The sequence below is a fragment of the Sturnus vulgaris genome, chromosome 31 (assembly GCF_052056855.1).
Source record: "Sturnus vulgaris isolate bStuVul1 chromosome 31, bStuVul1.hap1, whole genome shotgun sequence".
NCBI lineage: Eukaryota > Metazoa > Chordata > Aves > Passeriformes > Sturnidae > Sturnus > Sturnus vulgaris.
Window position 1 is genome coordinate 1,067,462 of NC_142273.1, and position 22,473 is coordinate 1,089,934.

A 22,473-nucleotide genomic window follows, 5' to 3' on the forward strand; every position below is an offset into this window, starting at 1 on the left:
GGGGGCCAATCAGCAGATAATGGCGTCAATCGCCCCCCCCATTTGCGCCTCAAGGGGCAATTGCCCCCTCTGCCCACAGGCACCTACCCATGCAGGGCCAGCCACCCGCTGACATTGCTGCTACAGTCACTCTCACCGTCCCTCTGCTGCTACCCAAGGGAGCCACGCATGCCCTGTTTTTCCCTATGGATGCGGCCGGCCAAGTGGCAGCAGAGGCTCATATGGCAGCCACAGTGGCAGAGCAGGCAGCAGCCACGGTGTAAACTGCAATGACAGCGTTGGCAGCCGCCTATGTATGGCAGCCTACAAGGGTGTTGTCCACACCTGCAGTGGATGTGAGCCTATGGCATCCATTGGCTGCAGATGGCCTGCAAGTGCCACCTGTCGCAGATATGGGGATGGCACCAGCCCCTCCCTCATCTCTGCTGTCTGAGCTAGGCCCACCCGCCAGGATGGGGCCGCGGGCACCCTCCTCTGCTCCTGCAGGGGTGGAGCTGCCTTCTGCTTTACTCCCAGAATCACGGCCCACCCACTTGGAAATGACAGCCTCTTCATCGGCTTCAGCAGGGGCAGTGCCGGCCCCCCCACCACCTCCGGTGCTGCGTCTCGCCTCACCAGCCAAAGAAGATGTCGCTATTTGTGCACCCATGGGCAGGCCTCTTCCATCAATGCCTCCAGTAGCCATGCCATCTTCTGTCAGGCAGGCACTGCCTTCATCACTCCCACCCCATGCTGACGCCACCGATGGGCAGCATCCCCCCCTCCAGGGGCATGCCTTCGTTTTGTAAAGCTGACACAATGACAGTCCAGAGGTTTCCCCCCAGAGCCATCTCTGGACGCTTCCCCCATGTTCAGACACTGTGAGACCTAAAAATCACTGTGATTTTTGGGAAGCAGTCAAGCTTCAAGCATTGCAACAGGGTGACTGGGACTTGTTAGAACACATGGTGATGCCCAGGGGTGGTGTCCGTCATATGGAGGGGGTGGGGGAGAGTGTTCAAGTGGATGCTTGTGAGCTCAACCTGACCTCTAGGGGGGAATGACCACAAAATTATAGTGAATCCAAATGAAAGGGGAAGCTCAGGCATTTCCCGTGTTTAAAGCTGTCCTTAATACAGGACTACTTGATAGCCACGATGTCATAGCCTGGTGTGTAGTCCAGGATTTCCAGGACAAAGTTGCACAATATGTGCTTGGCTCTACACAAGTTATACAAGTTATCAGGGTATTGAATACAGATTTACTGGCACCATATGACATTAAGCATATAGCCCAAGTGCTGTTCCAGCCTGTTCAATTTACAGTTTTTGAAGATAATTGGAGGCAGATGACTGAAAAGGCAGCTGCAGAGAATATGCAGCACCATCGGACAGATCTTAGGTTTGCAATGGGAAGCAATGCTCTAATGGGCAGCATTGCTTTTCTAATCCTGATTTTCAGGCTACCTTGGACCCTCTGGTCCTTGAACAGTGCCAAAAAATAGGTTTTGCAGCAATGCTAAAGATGATAGAGCTAGCAGCTCCTAAGCCAAGATATGTAAAAATTGTTCAGGGTCCCAGAGAACCATTCTTACAATTTGTTGAAAAGATGGCAGCAGCCTTGGAAAAACAGGTTGAGGATGATAATCTAAGGCAACTGTTATGCAAACAGCTGGCCAGGGACGATGCAAATGTTGATAGTAAGAAGATTATACAGGCTTTGCCAGGAGATCCATCATTAACTGACATGATTGAGGCATGTGCTAATGTAGGTACCATAGACCATGAGGTCTCTACTCTAGCAGCTGCCATGTGGCACCATCATACGATTTCAGGGGGTGGACAATGGAAACTGGGAAAAATAAGGGCAAGGATAAGCAGAAACCAGAGAAGTGAAAGGCTAATGAGCCTACTTTTCTATGTTCCAAGTGCAGAAAACTGGGTCACTTTGTAAACCAATGCAAACCAGACCATGCTAATGGTCAATGATTGGAGGGCCAGGGAAACGGATAGATTAGCACCAACGGGTACAGCGTGCAGACACAAGCAGTGCCTCAGAACCCAGCACTGGCACATGTTTCCTCAGTCAATTTTCAGCCAGTACCGGAGGATCAGCCGGGGTGGATGTACACACCGCAACAACAGTCACCCTAGACTCTAACAGTGTACATAAGATTCCTCTGGATGCCTTTGGACCTTTAGGCCAAGGGCTGAGTGCACTACTAGTTGGATGATCTAGTGCTACTCTTCAAGGAATCTTTGTTCACCCAGATGTCATAGATGCTGACTTTACGGGTCAAATCTCTGCTTTAGTTTCTATGCTTTGTCCCCATCACTATCCCAGCAGGAACTTGTATTGCTCAGCTTGTGCCTTTTTGTTCTTGTGTTCCCAGGGCTGATAAGCAAGATCGCAAAGATGGTGGCTTCAGATCTAAGGGACCACCACAAGTCTTTTGGACTGTGCACATCTCCAAACAGCGCCCACAGATGTGCACTCTGATTTTACCCAGCGCCAGCCTGCCTCAGATTCAGCTAAGAGGTTTGATAGATACTGGGGTGGATGTAACAGTGATGTCCCTTTCTGCCTGGCCTCCCACATGGCCGATGGCCCCTCTTGGCCAAGCCACTGAAGGGCTGGGGGGAGCAACACAGACCTTTCTAAGTCAACGGCCTGTGCTGCTCAAAAATTTTGAGAGGCAGACAGCCACAGTCTGACTCTCCATTACCACAGCCCCTATCAACCTCTGGGGGCAGAATGTTTTGGTGGCCTGGGGAGTGCAAATTGAAACATATTTTTGTTTGGGGCCACTGAAATGAAGGGCAAAAATTATTCTATGATGCCTTTACGGTGCCTGACCAATACCCCTATTTGGAAGAATTAATGGCCCCTAGCAAAAACTAAATTGATGGCCCTTTGTCAATTTGTTCAGGAACAGTTACAGCAGGGACACATAGAACCTTCTAATAGTCCCTGGAATACACCCATTTTTGTTATAAAGAAAAAATCAGGGAAATGGAAATTGTTACAAGATCTCAGAAAGATTAATGCAATGATGGAAAGCATGGGGGCATTGCAGCCTGGTATGCCCTCCCCCACCCTGGTCCCTGCTGGATGGGACATTCTGATCAATGATTTGAAGGATTACTTTTTCACAACTTCTTTGTGTCCTGAGGACAGATGGAAATTTGCTTTTCCAGTGCCTACAATTGACAGTTCTGAGCCAGGACAGAGATATCAATGGAAAGTTTTGACACAAGGCTGTCCTAGTAGCCCAATGCTCTGTCAATGGTATGTGGCTCAAGCCTTGTCTGGAGTCCGCAAGCAGTTTCCTGACACATACTGTTACCATTACATGGACAACATCCTAATAGCAGCTTCCACTCAAGATGAGTTGCTGAGCATAGAGCCTCAGCTGCTCACTGCTTTACACTGTTATGGACTGCAAGTGACCCCAGAAAAGGTCCAGCGACAACCTTCTTGAAAATATTTTGGGGATCAAGATCTTGGATCAAACAATTCAGCACGAAGAGGTGCAATTTGCAGATTCTATTAAAACTCTGAATGATCAAAAATTACTGGGTGCTATAGGTTAGTTACGTCCTTACTTAGGACTAACCACAGCACAGTTGTCCCTCCTTTTCAACATTCTGAAGGGGTGTGGAGGGAGCAGAAAACACAGAAGAAAGTTTCCCTGCATCCTCAGAACAAGCTCCTTGGAAAACCATAGCTTAAAGATAAGAAATGGCTTGTGAAATGACGAATACAAAAGGAATTTAGCTTCCCCGCCTTGGAAGACCCTCTTATCTATCTTCAATATTAGTGGTTCATTTTCTTTTAGTATCCATAGGCCAGCTTTGAATGTAAAATCCCTCAAGGATTGGTTAGAAAGTAGAATTCCCTTGGTGATTGGTGCAAATTGTAAAATCCTCAAAAGATATAAAACCCCTGTAAAACAATAGCCGTTGGTATATGCTAGATAGGATGCCTTCATAGAATAAACTATGGATTTGTGCCTTTCTGCATATGCTGGTTTCTTTTCCCCGCTGGTCTGAGAGCTCACCGCGAGCCAAAATTCCATCTGAGCAAGGCTCGGGAATTTGCTCGGTCACTGAAGGCTGCAGAAGCAGTCTCAGGGATCCCAAAGGGACCCCAAAAACCCCACCAGTGGCAAAGGGGGACTCTCGTTTAGATTCACCTCAGAGAGTGACCCCTGAGGGGCAGCAAGCACTGAAGGAGGTGCAGCAAGCTCTTTCTACTCCTCAGGTATACTGAGTAGATCCTTCCAGTGATATCACCGTGTTTACAACCAATCCAGATTTACATCCTACAGGTATCATTGGCCAATGGAATGACAAATGGTCTGATCCCTTGCACATTCTAGAATGGGTCTTTTTGCCACATCAGTTAAAGAAGACAGCAACTACCTTGCTTGAATTGTTTGCTCGACTGATAATCAAATGCCATCAACGATGCTTGCAATTGATGGCAGCAGATCCCGCGAAAATTATTCTTCCTCTAGAGTGTAGAGAATTCTCTGAAGGGAGCTTTGTTAATAGGGTTCCCTTGCAAAACACACTGCAAGACCTTACAGGACAGATTGCTTATGATCTACTCAGCCATAAGCTACTGTAAATGGCAAAAACAGCCAAGCTGCTGTTGAGACCCAGAAACAGTCGGGTGCCAATGCAAGGCCCTACAGTCTTCAATGATGGGTCAGGCAAAACAGGTAAAGCCATTGTTACCTAAGAGGATGAGTCTGGCTGGCAAATGCTGGAAGGCCATGAGACAGGCTCTGCTCAAATGCTTGAGTTGAAGGCTGTCACCATGGCATTCCAAAAGTTTTCTCAGGTACCCCTGAATTTGGTCATTGACTCTGCTTATGCTGCAGAGATAAGTCAGCATTTGGATTGCTCACTCCTAAAGGAAGTTGACAATGCCGGGTTCTTTCAGCTGTTGAAGGCCCTGTGGTGTGCAATTCAAGCTCAAGTTCATCTGTATTATATTCTGCACATACGGAGTCACACAAACTTACCAGGTTTTCTAATGGAAGGTAATGCCAGGGCTGACAGGTTGGCTAACCCCCACGGGGGTAGCACCTCAGCCTGACAAGATTGCACAAGCCAGAACATCGCATGACTTTTTCCATCAGAATGCACATGCTCTGCAAAAACACTTTCATTTAACAGCAGCTGAGGCTGGTGACAGTGTCAATTCTTGTGTTGACTGTCATGCGCTTGCTGCACCTTTACCAGCGAGGCTGAACCCTAGAGGTCTAAAGGCCCTGCTGTTTTGGCAAACACATGTTACTCACGTCGCTGAATTTGGCAGATTTAAGTATGTGCACTTGTCTATTGACACCTTTTCTTCCACCATATGGGCATCTGCTCATATTGGGGGAAAAGGTCGCAATGTGATTGTCCATTGGAGGATGGCTTTTGTGATTCTGGGCATACCTTCTGCAGTGAAAACTGACAATGGCTCTGCTTACGTCTCACAAAAAATGAGGCAGTTTTTGCAGCTGTGAGGAGTCTCGCATAAATTTGGCATTCCACATTCTCCAACCGGTCAAGCCACTGTTGTACACTCTCATGGTACTCTAAAGTGTGTTTTGGACAAACAGAAAAGGGGAATGGCTGGAGAAACACTACACAGCCCATTGGGAAAAGCTGTTCATACCATCAATCACCTTACAGTGCCACAAGACTGTTATTGTAAATTACTTGACCTCATTACAGACTTCAGATGAGACATGTCTGCCTCAAGCAAAGGTCTTTATACATGACCTAACCACAAACAAGTGGGAGAGCCCACATGAACTTATCGTTTGGGGTCATGGATACTCTTGCATCTCAACAAATACCGGGGTACACTGGCTACCTGCAAGGTGTGTCCACCCTGAACTGCAATGCCAGAAACAGAATATGGCCAATACACAACCTTCAACTGCTGAGCAACATACTGATCACCAACCAGATGGTCCCTCTACAAGTAGAGAATGAATATTCATCTGTTCATGCCTGAACTAATTTGAATTTTTAGACAGATTTTATTAATGTATTAGAAATAGTAATAGATTTTAATTCTAGTAAACAGTAACAGATCTCACTATTGTATTAGAAATAACACTATGGTAATGTACTTCTTGCAGAGAAGAGCAACAGGTTTGAAAATTTCCTAAGCAGTAGAGGTATCCTCAGGTCTCTTGAGTTGTGTTTGTTTTCACTTGCAAGGGGCCCCACAAGGAACCACAAACATTTCTCTTTTTAAATAAAAAAGGGGGACTTTTGGATGCTGGTGAGAGTCAGGGAAAAACAGCAGTCTGATTTTCCCAAGCTACTCAAAGGAAAACAGAAGGGAAAGAATTAATAACAAAGTTTAGCAGCTGGTGTTGACAGGATGAGTGCATGAGGAACATGACGTTTTGGTAAAAGCATGTTTACATGAAGTGTTGCCTTCCTTGGACCAATGACCTTATTCTATCCTTTGATTCTGCAAACCAGTCTATAAAAATGTGTCTACTTTTGCAATAAATGGCTTCTTCTGCTTTTGGGAAGGAGCCTGTGTTGCTGGGTTTCTTGGTCACTCCCTAGCCTTACAGCGACACAGATGTGCCTGTATAGATTGACCCAGGAAAATGAAAATAAAATAAATCCAAAAATTTGGTATCAAAAAGGGAAAATTGAGAAGTTGGAGAAAGAGCCCATAAGTATTGAAATTATGACCCTGAATAACCCAGTAAGGGTGAAACAATATCCTATATCTTCAGAGGGAAGGGACTAAAGCCAGTAATAGATGACTTACTAAGGCAAGGGCCTTTGGAACCCTGTATGTCTCCACATAATACTCCTATGCTCCCAATAAAAAAAAAGAAGCCTAATGGGAGTTAAGGACCTAAAAGATGCCTTTTGGGCTTGCCCCTTGGATGATAAAAGCCGAGACTATTTTGCCTTTGAATGGAAGGATCTCGAGACAAAAAGAAAACAGCAACTCTGATGGACCATTCTTCTCCAGGGATTTACCAATTCCCCAAATCTATTTGGGCAAGCCTTGGAAAAATTGTTGTTATCCTTTGATCACTCAAGAGAAGTTAAATTGTTACAGTATATTGATGACTTGTTAATTGCTGGAAAAACAAAAGAAGTAGTTAAAAAAAAGCACCAAAGACCTTTTAAATTTCTTAGGGGACAAGAGGTTGAAGGTCTCCAGATCAAAACTACAATTTACAGAGCAAGAGGTAAAATACCTGGGTCATTAGATTAGTGAAGGGAAAAAGAAATTAGACCTGGACAGAGTATTAGGAATCTTGGGTTTACCATCCCCTTACAGGGAACAGGAAATAGAAGCCCCCTTTTAACCAAAACCTCATAGCTCCTCCTCCTTTGCCCCCTTCAAGTAGGACTAGAAGTAAAAATCACCTTAGAGAAGTCCCAATGGGAGGGAAATGTAGGGGAGATAGGATTTGTAAGTCTCCCTCAGTACTGGGGATGTGAGGACCTTTAGAAAGGAAATGGGCTGGCTACTTGATAATCCACTCAGAGTAGCCAAACAATTCGATCAATTTCTGGGACCTAACACCTACACCTGGGACGAATTACAGTCTATTTTAGGCATACCATTTACTACAGAAGAAAAAGCAATGGTTAGACAATCTGGAATGTGGAATTGGGAAAGGAGGCATCAACAGAGTCCTCCCGGTGACCAAAAATGGCCTAATCAAAGACCAAATTGGAATCATCAAAGTGCCCAGGATAGCCAGAATATGATAGATCTGAGAGATATCATTATCCAGGGCATCTGAGAAGCAGTGGCTAGGGGACAGAATATTAGTAAAGGTTTTAATGAACATCAAGAAAAAGATGAATCTCCCACCGATTGGTTAGAAAGGCTGAGGAAAGCTTGCAGATGTATTCAGGAGTGAATCCAGCCTCCCCTATGAGGGAAGCACTCTTAAAAACACAATTTGTGGCAAAATCATGGAGAGACATAAGAAAAAAATGGAAAACCAGAACTTGAGCTAAAAATAACTACAGCTAGGAACCTGACTCAATTTCTCTTTGGGAAAACTGACGAAAAATTAAACCATAATTGCATAGAATTAACAGAATTACAGACTAAAGTAAGACCAGACCTAGAAGAGTGGGCTGGTTTCACCTGGGGATGACAGATTCAGAGAGAGGTTTTCTCTATGAGAACTTCCTCTGTGAGTTGACAGGACCAACTGAAGGCGGATTTGGTTATTGACAGCCTGAGGAACCAATTGGAGAAAGTTCGTTCACTCTGTGAACACACATTTTGAAGGAGGTAACCCATAAAAGAGCTCTCTCTCTTTTCCAGTAGCAGTGCAGGTAACACCAGCCCGGCCTGGCTCCACTGCAGGCCTGTGGGCCTGGCAGGGGGGGCACGGCCGGGCCCCCCTGTCTGGGGAGCTGGCATGGCCCGGCAGGGAAGAGGGGTGGCCATGACAGTGACTGCTGCTGCTGCTGAGCCCCAGGGAGGCTGATTGAGATCTCAGCCGTTCCCCCCACACACCTTTTCCAGCACAGTCGGAGTTTCCGAGATCCTGGCACAGCTTCAGCACTGCAGCCTTGCTTTCCCGTGTGAAATCTTAACTCTTTCAATGCTCAGATAAGACTTGCAGACTTTTCAATCCTCCCCAGAGCGAGAAGGGAAAAATAAAAGAGCTAAGTTTCTTTAGATGAAAGGAGAATGAGGAGCTGCTGTGAAGATGGCTGAAAATCCTTTTGTAAGATTGTGGGGATGAACTAATATTGCACTGAATACTCCTATAAACCATGGAGAAAGACATGGGGGGTTGGAGATGTTCCATTTGATAGATTGTTAATCAACAAGCATCTGTGTTGAGAATCCTTCGCCCTGAGGAGAAAAGGGGATCTCTTTTTCTGGAGATGAAGCATGAAGAGAGAGAAAGAGAGATTAAGAGAATTTTTGGTTTGGAACAGTTTATTCTTAGAAGTAAATACCCCATGAGTTTAACATGGCCCATAAGCACATCTTTGGGAAATCTGTGAAGATGGAAGGAGCTTCCCAACTTGCGAGTTCTTTCCTGGGCAGATGTAAATTGTGAAAGTGAAACCACCAGAGAATTGGGTTTTTTCCTTCCCTGTGGAGAAGTCCCTATGGCCTAACAAGAGGAAACTTCTCTCTCTGAAGTGAACTGAATAGGATTATTTAAGTGGAGAACTGACTGAAGTATGTTGTTGTTAAGAAGGAGTGGGAAGAGGGAGAAGGGAGAGGTCTGAAAATCTTATTCTGAATTTGTTTCTTTCTTTCTTTGTCTAGTTAATAAATTTATTGTTATACCCCTTTTAAGTTTTAGGCCTGCCTTGCTCTTTTGCTCCTGTCTCTGTCTCACAACAGGAAAATGACTATATTTAAATTGGCAAGTCAAAACTTTGACATTATTTGGTGCATTGAGCAGGAAATTCAAATTAAACTAAGACAAAGAGGAAGAGCTGACTGAAAGAAAGAGGCTGTTTATAGATGGATCCTTAAGGGTAACAGAAGGAAAACATAAATCTAGATACGCAGTTGTAGATGAGAGAACATGGGAAGTAGTGGTCGACCACAAAGACCGCTACAAGCACCGTGGAAAAGGAGTGGATGCATGCATCTCGGGTAAAAGGACCTATGTGAGACAAAGACTGGAAAATAACTTCTACTCCAAGAGACTTGAAGATAAAGATCATCAGGCCATCAAATCATCCACCAAATGCTGGGTGATAAGATGTTTGCAGAAAGGGTGTAATTGTTATCCATTCCCTTGTGCTAAGTGTAAATATTTTAAAGAGAATGGTATTATCATTGTCTAAGGGGGTACCCTCCAAGGAGGCTGTGCCTAAACTGTTTGTATATTGAACAAATATTATCAAGTAGCATTTTGAAAGAAGCAGTGCAAAAGGAGCTACTTGAATTAGATTCACCGAAGTGGTGGGATATTTGGAACCACGGGTTAAGAGGGAAACTGGATAGCAAGCCATAGGTAATAAGAATAGAGTGTTGCAAGAGAAACCAAATTCCTTGTAACGGACCTCCAGTAAAGGTTAAAAAGTGGGGGGCATTTATAAAGAGGCATGAGATCCATAAAAGCCAGTATGGAGCCCCAAAAAATATCCTTGCTGCCAAAAAGATGATTCACTCGGTAGGCGGAGGAGGCAGAGGGTAAGATTGTTGTGGAGACTAATACTCATTCTGAGCCTTGCCCCGAGTGGGATTACAGATCCAGGCTCAAAGTGTGTCCAAAATGTTAAATACGGCATAAAAACCTTCCAGTCTGTTGCTGTTCACTCCAACATAAATGCAACTTGTTACAACCAAGTGAAATTAGAAACTTGTCGATATGGAGGTCAAGAGTATTGGGTAGCAGAAAAATCTAAGACCGGGGGCCTTAGGCAAGAGGAGTTTACCAAAGCTGTCCTATAGAAAAAGATACTTATTTTACTAAAAGAAATATGTGGGGATATTCAGATTACAGAGAAGTACAGGACGAGTATAAGAAAAAATTTAGTATAAGAAAAAAAGTGTAACTAAACACTTAAAAGGAAGTAACACTACTCAAACAACACACAGAAAGCTTATATGAGCAAATAAAAAAGAGAGTTAGTGAGTGGGATTTACCAGCTTTAGAGAAAAGTTTGTTTGTTGATCTGATACAAAGAGTGGCACAAGAATTAAACATAACCTCCTGTTGGATATGTGGGGCCAGTCAAATAACTGAACAGTGGCCATAGGAAAGGGAAGGGCTAAGCCTAGACCAATTAGTAATTTGGAATAGAACTCATAAATCAAGGGAAAACCACCCTGAGGGATGGGTCATGAGCAACAAAATACTAAGTCAAGTATGTATTACACAAGGAAGTCCCAGTTTTGCAAAATCTCTGGGACACACTGCCTGCAAACTGATATATACCACTAACTCTACATCAGAAAATGGAACTTGGTGGCCAAAATCGCCACAAGGGTATTGTACTATAAATTGTAGCTCTGAAACATTGTGTTAAGTAAATCAAACTAATGCTAACCCCTTTGAAGAGGTATCTAACTTAAATCAAACTAATGCTAACCCCTTTGAAGAGGTATCTAACTTAAAAAAAAAAAAAAAGTACTGGGACAATTCAGGAAAAATCAATGAAAGGTAGAAAGCACCAGACGGGTTATTTTGGATCTGTGGGAATAGAGCATATGCAGAGTTAGAGAAAAAAGTGGAAAGAAACCTGCACCATTGGTGTGATACAACCAGTCTATTTCTTACTCCCAAGGTGGAAGGGGAAGCCAATTAAGAAAACCATTATATGAGACTTTAAAAAGAAGGAAGAGGAATGTTAACATAGATGGTACACAAACATGGAAAAATGATCAAGGGCCACCCCAAAGAATTATTGAATATTATGACCCCACCACCTGGGCACAAGCGGAAGTTGGGGTTACCATACTCCTGTATATATGTTAAATCGTATTATTTGGCTACAAGCAGTGGTTGAAATCAAAACTAACCAGACAGCACAAGAGATAGAATTATAGCAAAACAATTGTTGCAAACCAGAGCCACAGTGTATCAAAATCGATTAGCATTAGACTACTTATTATCAGAAGAAGGAGAAGTATGTTGAAAATTTAATACCTCTGAATGTTGCCTGGAAATTAATGATAATGGGAAAGCTATTACTAAAATAGCTGAAAAAAAAATAAAAATAATTGTCCACGTTCCAGTTCAGAAATGGAACTCTATACTATCTGACCATTAGTGAGTTAAATTATTTGGAGGCTCTTGGTGGAAAAAAGTGGGATTTATGATATTGTGTTCTTTGTTAAGACTATTGTTTGTAGTAGGTATGATTCCATGCTTTATTCAGCTGATTCATTCTGTGATTCAGGGAATGCAGATAGCCACAATGCCTGTAGACCCTGAAGCTGCCAAAAGGGGAAAAACTCACTCTCTTGTAATTATAAAATCAGAACCCAACTAAAGCTTATGGCTGCTCAAAAGACCATTGCATACGAATCAATAAATTAAAGAAAAATGGGAGGGATTGTGAAAAATGTATGTGAGATTCATGTTACGAGGCAATAGTAGAAATGAAACCATGCAAATGCTATGTGATGAGCAGAATAAGTGCCTATAATAATTATAAAAATCAATTTTAAAAAGTCAAATAAAGCACAGAATAATGTCTGCATAAAACTAAGGAACTCGTGGTTACATCAGCTTGCTTGTGCTTATGCTTACTTGCACAAAAAAAAGAGGTACCTTTGGTTATATTTTGCTTGCATAGAACAAAAATTAAGTAAATTGTGAAAACTATATTATGCAAATAACTGTAGATATATAAATATCTGATAATTACACATGCAAAAAGAAAAGGTCATGAAAAAAGACACTGAGGGAGACGCAGAGCCCTCATCCAAAAGACCACCAAAAGAGGGCAAACAACCCCCTAGCAACAACCAACACCTGCACAGAAGATTACCATTGCCGTGAAATTAAGGAAACAAAAGAAGGCGGGGGGTACCAGGAGAACAAAACAAGCTGAACTAATGCTATGTTGTATGCGTCGTTGGTGGAGTGGCTCCCCAGAGCACCCAGAGTTGTTTGCTTGCTGCTTTTTCTATTAATAAATAATTATTGGAGGGATCATAATTTCTCGTGAATTTATAACACCAGCACCCCCTTCACCCCCTTTTTCCTCCACCTCTGAGTCCCCAAAAACTTGTACCTGCTCAAGTGTTCCCTGGGATCAGGAAACTAGGAACTGAGGGGGGGGGCATGAAAGTGAGGAAAATATGGATAAATTAAAAATAAAGAGATGGAAAAGCCTCGTGAAGGGTAGGAGGCACAGCCTTGGAGCCCCCCAGAGCCACCAGGAGTCCCTCTGGAGAGGACCCCAAGCAACGAGCACCCTGAGGGATGCTGCCCTCAACCCTGGGTCACCCAAAAATCTGAGGGACCCAGTGAAGGAGCTGCACCCCCTGTGCCCACCCAGCCACTCCCCAACACTGGGACCCTCATTCTCCTGGGAACTCTACTATGGGACCCCTATTCCTTAGGCCTTCCTTCTTTGATACCCCTGTCCTGGGACTGTGCCATGATCTGCTATTAATACAGAGTGGTCATGATGGTTCGTTTGATCTCAAAGGTGCAAACAGGCAAAATGCAGGGGACAAAATCAGTTTATTCAACAATAGCAATGCATTTTTATTAAATGCCAACAACTCAGTTGTGATAGAGGGGAGAGATATAGGAAACAAAGTATAGAGAGAGAAAAAGAAGAGGATGGGAAAATAGCTACCAATGAGACAAGATGGATGTCCTCATGGGCCAATCAATAGATGAGTCTTCATCCGTGGGGAGATCTCAAGGGTCTTCTCCAGAGGGTCGCTCTTTTATAGTCCTTCTCTAAAGCAAGTGACTTCTGGTCAAAAAGTGGGAAGATTTATGGACCATTGTGTGGTGCTGTGGAAGACAGGTGCAGTTGGGCAGAACATGCAGTCTCCAGTTGGTACAACACGATCGCTGGTTGGTGACAAAACAGCACAGTGAACACAATACACCAGCACACAGTCACCTGACAAGCATCCATCTTGGCCAGGCCAGGGAACCATTGTTTGGAGTCAGCCTGGGTGGGGGTCCTCGAGGTCTCCTTGCAATGGTCGAGAGGCAAAAACGAGGGAAACTTCAGACCAACCCTTACACCACCCTGTGACTCATGATATTCATCAAGAGTGCTCCTTTGTGGAGTTGTTGTGAAGTCTTCAGGACTCATCCAAGCTGGTAGCATATCCCGAAAAACAGAGACAGAGTCAGACAAAATAGAAAAGTAGGAAAGAATAAGGGAGAGGAAAAGGAGAGAGAGAGAGATTAAAACAAAACAAAACAAATAATCAATTCTCAATTAAAATATGCATTCAATTTTGATTACAAAGAAATAAGCAATTTTTTCAATTTTTTTATTAGAAAAGAAGAAGTACATGATTTTGATTCCAAAAATACCACACAATGAAAAAAATAAGCAATTTCAGTCAATATCACCTTTTATCTTATTTTTTAAATACCTGTGCAGTTTGTCTTGTGTCAATAACTTTAGGGATGTCAACAGTGACCGATTTGGGTATTTCTATCAGATGCAAATTGTGCTAACTGTTTCATCATTCTCCAATTCATAATGTATAGGATTGCTGATAAAACAAAAGCAATCAAAACCAAAATCAAGAGAACAATGATGGGATGACACAATTTGTTCAGGACACCTTTAGCAGTAGGTGACCACCCAAAGAGAGTATCCCACCACCTGTGTTCAGCATCTGTCTTTACTCTTTCCAAAACACGATGTATTTTTTCCACATTGTGATGAACAGCTATTAGAGTTTTCTGTCCGTTTCTCTTGATCCTGTCCAAAATTTCGATCAGATCTTGGTGGAGCAACAATTGCTTCACCAGAGAGAGGTTCATTCCAATTGGAGTGGGCAATAGATGGTGGATCAGCGTGTAATTTGACTGCAAAAGATGGTAAGAAGTAACTGGAGCTACATAGGAAAAATCACACCCTGCAATTCTAGTAAAGTTAAAACACAAAGATTTGAATGATTTTTAGTATGCACTCCCAAATTTTCTATAAAGCAGTTCTAAAGCATGCACATCCATTGCCATATACCCCAGTACAGTTTCAGGAATCTCGTTTGGATGAATTTCAAAGTTACAAACATTCTGTTCTGTGTCCAAGCAGATATCTTGAGCTCTAATTGCATTACTTTCATAGATAAATCCTTGTTGTTCCTGGACCATGCAAGTTTCCAAATTGACAGTTTGCCATTTCTCACCAATTTGACAGGCCCATTCCCTATGCTCAAAAGGATAGAGAATAGCTCCGTGTGATGGGTTGACTTGGGAAGAAGAAACTCAGAGAGAAGTTCTCTCTAAGGGAGCTTCCTTTGTGAGGGTTGGGACAACTTCAACAGCCAATGGGAGAAAGTCAGTTCTCTCCGTGAACACACATTTTGAAGGAGGTAATCCAGAACTGAGCCTCTTTGTCTTTCCGGTGGCTGTGCAGGTAACACCAATCCGAGCTTCCCCCCGCCGTGCAGGGGGGAGGCTTGGGAGGCCGCTTGGGCCCCGTTTGCAAATGAGGAGACCCAATGGCCGGGAGGAGGAGAGGCTCCTTGATAAGACCTTCATGGCTTCCTCCTCCATGAGCCTGCGGCTCTGGGGTGGGGTGCCCGGTTCCTGCTGCTGTTGGAAAGACCAGGCCTGCCCAGCCCCGACGTGGCCTGGGGGTGGCAGCCAGGCTTTGTCTGGAAGCAGAGGTGGCCATGGGCAGTGTGGGGCTGCAGCCCAGCCCCAGAAAGGCTGATTAACACCTCAGCGACCCCCCATAGCATGGCCTGGGCCTGGCCCAATTCTTGCAGTTGTGTTAAACTTCAACTCTTTAGTGCTCAGGTAAGATTTGCAAAACCTCTGGCCTTCCTTTGAATATGAAAGGGAATAAGAAGATTTCTGAAGTCAGTGAAGCAAGAGCTAAGTTTTTTAAATGGAAGGAGAAGGAGGAGATGCTGTCCAGATGACTGAAAATCCTTTTGTAAGATTGTAGGGATGAACTGATGTAATGAATATTCCTATTAACCATAGAGAAAGACATGGGGGATTGGAGATGTTCCATTTGATAGATGATTTTAACAAAGAGCACCTGTGTTGAGAATCTTTGCCCTGAGCAAAGAAGAGGAGCTCGGTTTTCTGAGGATGAAGCCTGAACAGAGAGAAAGGAGATGAAGAGAACCTTTGCTGTGCAACATTTCATTCTTAAAAGTAATACCCCATGAGACAGACATGGCCCACATCTACAGCTCTGGGAAGGTTGTGGAGTTGGGAGGAGTGTCACGATTGCAGGTTCCCGGGCAGATGCAAATCGTGAAAAATGAAACCACGAGAGGACTGTTTTCTTCCTTCTTGTGGAAAAATGCCTACAGCTTTCAACAAGAGGACACTTCTCTCTCCAGAAGTGAACTGAAAAAGACTAAACAGGGAACTGACCGAAGTATTTGTTGTCTGTTTGTTTTGTTGTTATGAAGGTTGGGAGAGGGAAGGAAGGAGTGGTCTGAAAAAAAATCTTATTCTGAATTTGGTTCTTTTCCCCTTTCTTTGTTTGTGTAGTTAAGAAATTTTTTTTTATACTCTTAAGTTTTAGGCCTGCCTTGCTTTTTGCTCCTGGTTCTGCCACACAACAGAAAAATGAGTTTATTTAAATTGGCAAATCAAAACAAAGACACTCCGTCATGGTTCAACCTTAATACAATGATGGGGAATATTGAATGCACTGAAGCATTGTGTATCATCAGTACAAAGGCTGTGGCTGTGTTTGTGCTGGGGTCATAGGTAAAATTTACTAAGTTCCACCAGGACAGGAATTCTCTTTCAAAATAGGTGACACTGTCCCAGACTCTTTTTCGAATTTCAGTACAAAAAGTGCCTTCCTCACCTTCTCTTAGACTTGAAGCAGCAACCGACTGCATCCAGAACTGGGCCTGGATACAGCTGAGAGCCAGAGAGATGTTATTTTGTGTAGCACCAAGTGCATCAATTATCAATTTGTGGTCATTTACATTTACCTTTCCCCAACTGGGCAATATGTTTGATACCAACCACTGTTGGGTTCCCAAAGCTGTTAAGGATGATTGCAGTGGTTGCTGTAATTTGGTTACATCTCCAGCTGTGGTAGCCGATTTATTCATTGGTACTTCTGAATCGATGCTATTCAAAATTCCCAATCCTGTTCCCACAACACCAGTTATGACTCTTGCCATTCGTTTCTTAGAAGAATTCCACTTTTGCAACCAGGTTGTCCATCCCTCAAAAGAAGTCTGTAAAAAGGGTGAACAAGCTGGCTGAATTTCTGAGACATTGCATTGCATCAACAATTTGATCTGTTTAAGAGACCATGCCGGATTAAATAATATTTGTTTATGGCCAGTTTTTCTAATTACATACGGTTCAATTCAAAAAGTCATAGGACTCAATAGAACCAGTGGCTGGGTGGTAGGTGTTAAAATATTAAAATCAAGTTCTCCCCAGTATTTTATCTTGTTTTTACCACACATGCTATTATAGGAAAACTGTACAGCAGTTAAGTTTAGCCAACAATCTTGATTTTTTATTCTACAATATGAGGTACCTCCATGAGGTCCTATGCCATAACTCTATGCAGGTTTGGTGAGAGATCCAGCCACTAATTTACAAGTTATTGTGATATCATCACCTTTTGTCACCATGAAAGGAGGAAAAACCTTGTTTTTGTCATCCAACATTAGGGGGGTGCTTACACCATAGTATGTAATTACTGCAGTCAATGTGGGTTTTTCTACAGCATTTATTTTGAACCTATGGGTTAGACGTTTCAAGCTGGACTCATCTGCTATGCCATTCTGCCAGGAGCATGTTACATAGGTTGGTCTGGTTAAAGTAAAGTTATGCCAACGGTCAGTAAATTTGTCCATGCAAAGCTTTGTAACGTCGACATTGTTGGCATCAGGGTCCAAGACATAGTTACCAATCTAACTCTGGCAACAACACAGTATTAGGGGGACTTGTTTTTTACATGTCCATACTGTTGTGGGGCAGAGACTTGCCGTGATGTTATGGTGCAAGCTACTAGTTATATCTGATTTTAAGAAATTCCCAGCAATTGCAATAGTAGTAGCTTTCTCGTGAGGGGATTTTTCCACTTTTCTGCATCCTACCTTAATTTCTTCACCAGTTGTTCTAGTTAACACTCTAGCCCAGTCCTTTTTGTCCCAGCCCCAGTCACTGGAATGGTATACCTCAGAATCGTGCAGTACTACGGTCACAAGGTTTGGGTGACGATCTCTGGGGCAGGGTCCTAGAGCACTGGTATACCTTCCCCACGAGATTACATCCTCCTGAACCACAAATGGCTATGTGTCCTTCAGGGCCCTTAAAACTGATAGAGTATATGCTGCAAAAGCTGGCACAGTGGCCCCTAATACCTGACAGAGTGTCCAGTGATGGAATTATGATCCACTCTGGTGGCCAACGGCATTTGGAGATCAGTGTCACATCAGCTCCAGTGTCAATGAGTCCCCTGCAGACAATGTTTTTTTCCATGTGGCTCACAACACAGATGATCTCTGAGCGTCCACAACTGATCCTACTAATCCAAGCAACAAAGGGAGTACTACACTGTGACTCTGGTAAAAGAAAAGCTTGTGCAATCATTAGTCCATGAGGAATAAAACATGGGGGGTCAGGACACGTGGCAAGGACCGTAATTTCCTGGTTTGCGGTGACTGTCAAAACAAAAGGTATCGCATAAAATCCTTCTGAGTTGGATCTACTAATTCCTATGATTAAGAACTTATGTGTCTGTTATTCTGGGCCTAACTGTCCTGTGGAAATAGTATGATGCACACAATCCGTTATAAGTGCTGGCTGCGCAGTCAGCAGCTCCAGTCTGGTGCCTAGGGGCATTGTGACAGGGAGGTTGGCTATGATGTGCTGCAACTGTGGATTTGTGGGCTGTCAGTCGTTTCTGGCATGCTCAATACAGATTTGTGTGTCATCACGTGCCACTTTCCTGTGCTCCGCTGGCAGTTTCCTGCCCGGTGACCATTGCATCTCTGTACTTGATGAGAGATGTTAGTGCCACAACAATGCCCTTTATACCCACAATGCTTTTGAAACAATTTTCTTTTTGATTTATTACAGCTCTTTGCGAAATGTCCTTCCTTGCCACAATTGTGGCAAGGCCCTAGGTTTTGTCCTTGCTGATTTTTAATGGTCTCTTTAAATGCTATAAAAGCCTCTGCTAACATTCATGTTTGGATCATAGCAGTTTGCATTTGCTGTTTCCTTATTATCCGCTTGAGCAGATGTTAGTGCATCAGCAAGGATTTGTGCTTGCAGTACAGCAGAGTGCTCCGGAGTTGTTATGCGGTTGCATGCCTCGATCATTTGAGCAATGGTGGGCTCAGGATCAGAGGGCAATGCACTTAGTGCCTTTTTACAGTCAGAATTAGCATTTGAGACTGCCAGCCTTTTCAGTAGCTCTTCTCTTGCTCTATCCAAAACTATTTGTTTGCCAAGAGCTATTTTTAGTCTGTCCAGGAGTTTTATATAAAGCTCATTAGGGCCTTGTCTAATATCAGAAAACTCCAAATTTGACTTACTTCCACCTGGGACTTTTAAAAGAGCTTTCCTAGCAGAGTCCTTAATGTCACTTAAAATATGCCTAGGAAGGTTCTCAGCCTGATGATCCAGGTCCACATCATCTCCCTCTCCTGCTAGGTGCTCTATATAGGTAGAAGTTGCCCATGCCTGATCCCCTGCATGGTTCCTTAGCAGGTTTTTTAAAAGCTGTTTCCATGCTAGCTCCCATAAGGAATATTCAGTAGGGGACAGCAGGGTAATCATCATATAACTCAAGTCATGAGGTGTTAACACATGTGCAGAGAGGGTAGCTTGCACCAGGTTGCCAAAGTACCGTGAATCTCTCTTGTATTCCCCAGCGGCTTTACATAGTTCTTTTATTTCCCCGAAGGTGAGGGGTTCCCAATGGGGATTAGCACCTCCCCTCCCATACCAGACTGGCATTACTTAAAGATTGGATACAATTTCCCACTCCCCCTCTCTAGCTGCTTCCCTCTTTATTTTTTCCCAAGGGTCAGTGTGAAACATCCCTGGTTGGAAGTCGTCCTCAGATGAGGAGTAGGAGGAGGAGCAGGAGGAGGGATCATAGTCGGGGGTAGGCCTCAGGATAGGCCTCGGTACCAGTAGGCGAGGTGCTGCCATTTTGTGAGCAGGCCCTTCCGGAGCCCAGGTGGGTGGGGTTCTGTCATGCCAGGAGAGGGTCTGGTCTTTGGGGCAAGTTCCAGTGAGAGCACAAGAGGTGTGGCCCAGGGTGGAAGGGGAGCGGTGTAGGGATGACAGGGTGGAGCTAAGGGCAGGGTTTCCTGACCAGCCAGATAGTCGTCAGAGGAGGAGGAGTTAGTGCTCTTAATATAGCAGTCTTTGCTGGAATGGTGGCCTTTGCTGTGACTCTGGTTGAGATGAAAGGTGGTGGGTTACAACATGTTAGACGAGGGACAAGGGTGACGTGCAGGACTGGGTGGAATGGAACAGTGGGTTCCAGAATGATATGGCCATTACCACTCTGGACCCTGAGTGGACATGATGGAGATGGACACGGGGCAGTGGATCCATCAACTGAACTGTTATTTTCTCTGAGCCATGCCTGGGCGTAGGCCTTCGCCATATTGGCCCCATATCTATCTCTAGGAAAGGTTTTTGGGCGACAGTGTGAGGGGGTGGCTCTCCCAGGCATATCTGAATCTGGAGTGAAAAGTCCCATTAATCTTCATAGGATTGGTAGGAGTTTTTTCATCAAACTATTTCCTTTGGAAGCCAAATTGTGTGATTTATCTTTACCTGAGTCCCAAAAATATTTTGTATTTCCCTTGGGCATAGTCGAGACTGGATGATTTTTAAATGCCCATTTCACAATCAGTTTTAATTCTTGTTTTTGAAATTTGATGTCCCAGGCAGCCAGTTCAAACTTTAAAATTCATATATGTCCCTCTCATCTACTGGCAGTCTGGTACACATCTTAGACAACTGAAAAACTGGTTTCTTTAAGGCTTCTGGCAAAAACCCTCATAGAATTTGGGGCACTCTGGGGACCTTGTAAGGTTAAACTTGAAAGAAAATCGAGTGGGTGGTGGGGCAACTGTCCTCCCTCACAAGTCCTTACCTGTTCCCTGCAGGCTTCTCGTGGGGCTCCTCCCCTGTGCGCTGGGCTGCCCTGCTGTCAGCACCCACGCTGCTGAAGAACAAATTCTTCAGTACTCTGTGCCAGGCCTGTGTGGTTACTGCGCTGCAAAGAGAGAGAAAAGACAGAAACACACGGTCCTCTTTTGGGGAAAAAAGGCCAACTTTATTTTACGACAGCCTGTATTTAAAGTGTGTTACGTGCAGCTAGGACAGGACAGTAGTTCATTGGACAATTGGGAATAACATCCTTGGGACAGCACCTCAGGATGTATCCCACGGGAAAGACACCAGGTGTTAATCTTTATTATGAATTCCACTCTGTTTTTCACCATATTATCACCCTGGGAGATTTCCTCCCTAACTGAAGCTGTAGTCAGCTTGTCAGCCTGGGAATGAACCTGAGAGTCAGGAGAAATCCAGGCCTGAAAAGAATTTCCAAGCTCTAATTCCCTAGCTCTCTATATGTGTGTGTCCACAGGCCTGGCTTTCTCAAAACTCACTGAAGTGAAGGACGAAAAACCTAATTGGCATACCAGGAGACCTTTCCAATGATTATCTCAGCAGATCCTTTGAATATCAAAGGTCTCTGCTTGGGCGCCACGTGCGGCAACTCGGGGTCTGGCCCGGATGGACCATCTGGGAGATTGGTGAGAGGTCTCTAAACTTGGTGATTCAAAATGAGGGATGAGCACAGATAGGTGACCCAAAAAATAAATTTATTAATATAAAAATAGCAAACTGGATGAAGGTGAGCACAGTACTAAGGGGTGCACCAAAACGGCCAAGGGCAAGGGTAAACACAATTTATATAAGGTAGGATAGAGGTGGAGATTGAAGGTGAGGGTCCAATAGGAAAGAGGAATTAGGAATATGCAAAATATTGCAGCACTTTTAAGCCAATAATTCTACAGAGAATGCACAGAGGATGCTGGAAGTGAACCAGTCTCTTCACTGTAACTGTAGTGGGTTCTCCCACGCCCTTTTGCTTCAGTCTCGAAAACTTTCTTTCACTCCAACACACACCTACTGACCACCCCCACTGACCATACCCCAATGACCCCCAGCTAACCATACCATTGACCACACCCACTGACCAAACTCCAATGACAAACCAACTGACCATATTCCCACTGACCACTCCACTGACCACACCCCCTGACCACCCAACTGACAACCCCCACCTGTCTACCCAACTTACCACATTCACTGACCACACCCACTTACCACAGACAGTGACCACACCCACTGACTACACTCACAGACCACCTCAGCTGACCACACCTCAAGGACCACACCCACTGACCACACTGCCACTAACCACACCACCATTGACCACCCCTAATGACCCAACACACTGACCAGCCCACTGACCACCCCAAATGGCCACACCCACTGACAACACCCTACTGACCACCCTCACTGACCACAACTACTGACCACACCCACTGAACATACCCATTCCTAAGACACCTACACCCATACCCCACTGACCACCCAAATGATCATACCCCAACTGACCACACCCACTGACCACACCCCACCAAATTCTCCCACCTGACCACATCAACAGCCCACTCCTACTGACCATAATCCACTGACCACCCAACTGAACAAACTGACTGACCACCCAACTGACTGTACCCCAACTGACCACATGCTACTGAGCACATCCACTGACTGCACCCCCTCATTGACCACACCCACTG

At 44.2% G+C, this 22,473-nt stretch overlaps 1 protein-coding gene and 1 pseudogene across 1 annotated transcript in view; both read left to right on the forward strand.

Moving 5' to 3' along the window:
- Positions 1 to 22,473, forward strand: part of LOC148220720 (Fc receptor-like protein 3) — a 79,513-nt gene that overhangs the window by 30,861 nt on the left and 26,179 nt on the right. The window lies entirely within an intron of this gene.
- LOC148220722 (endogenous retrovirus group K member 9 Gag polyprotein-like) lies at positions 1,067 to 1,991 on the forward strand (annotated as a pseudogene).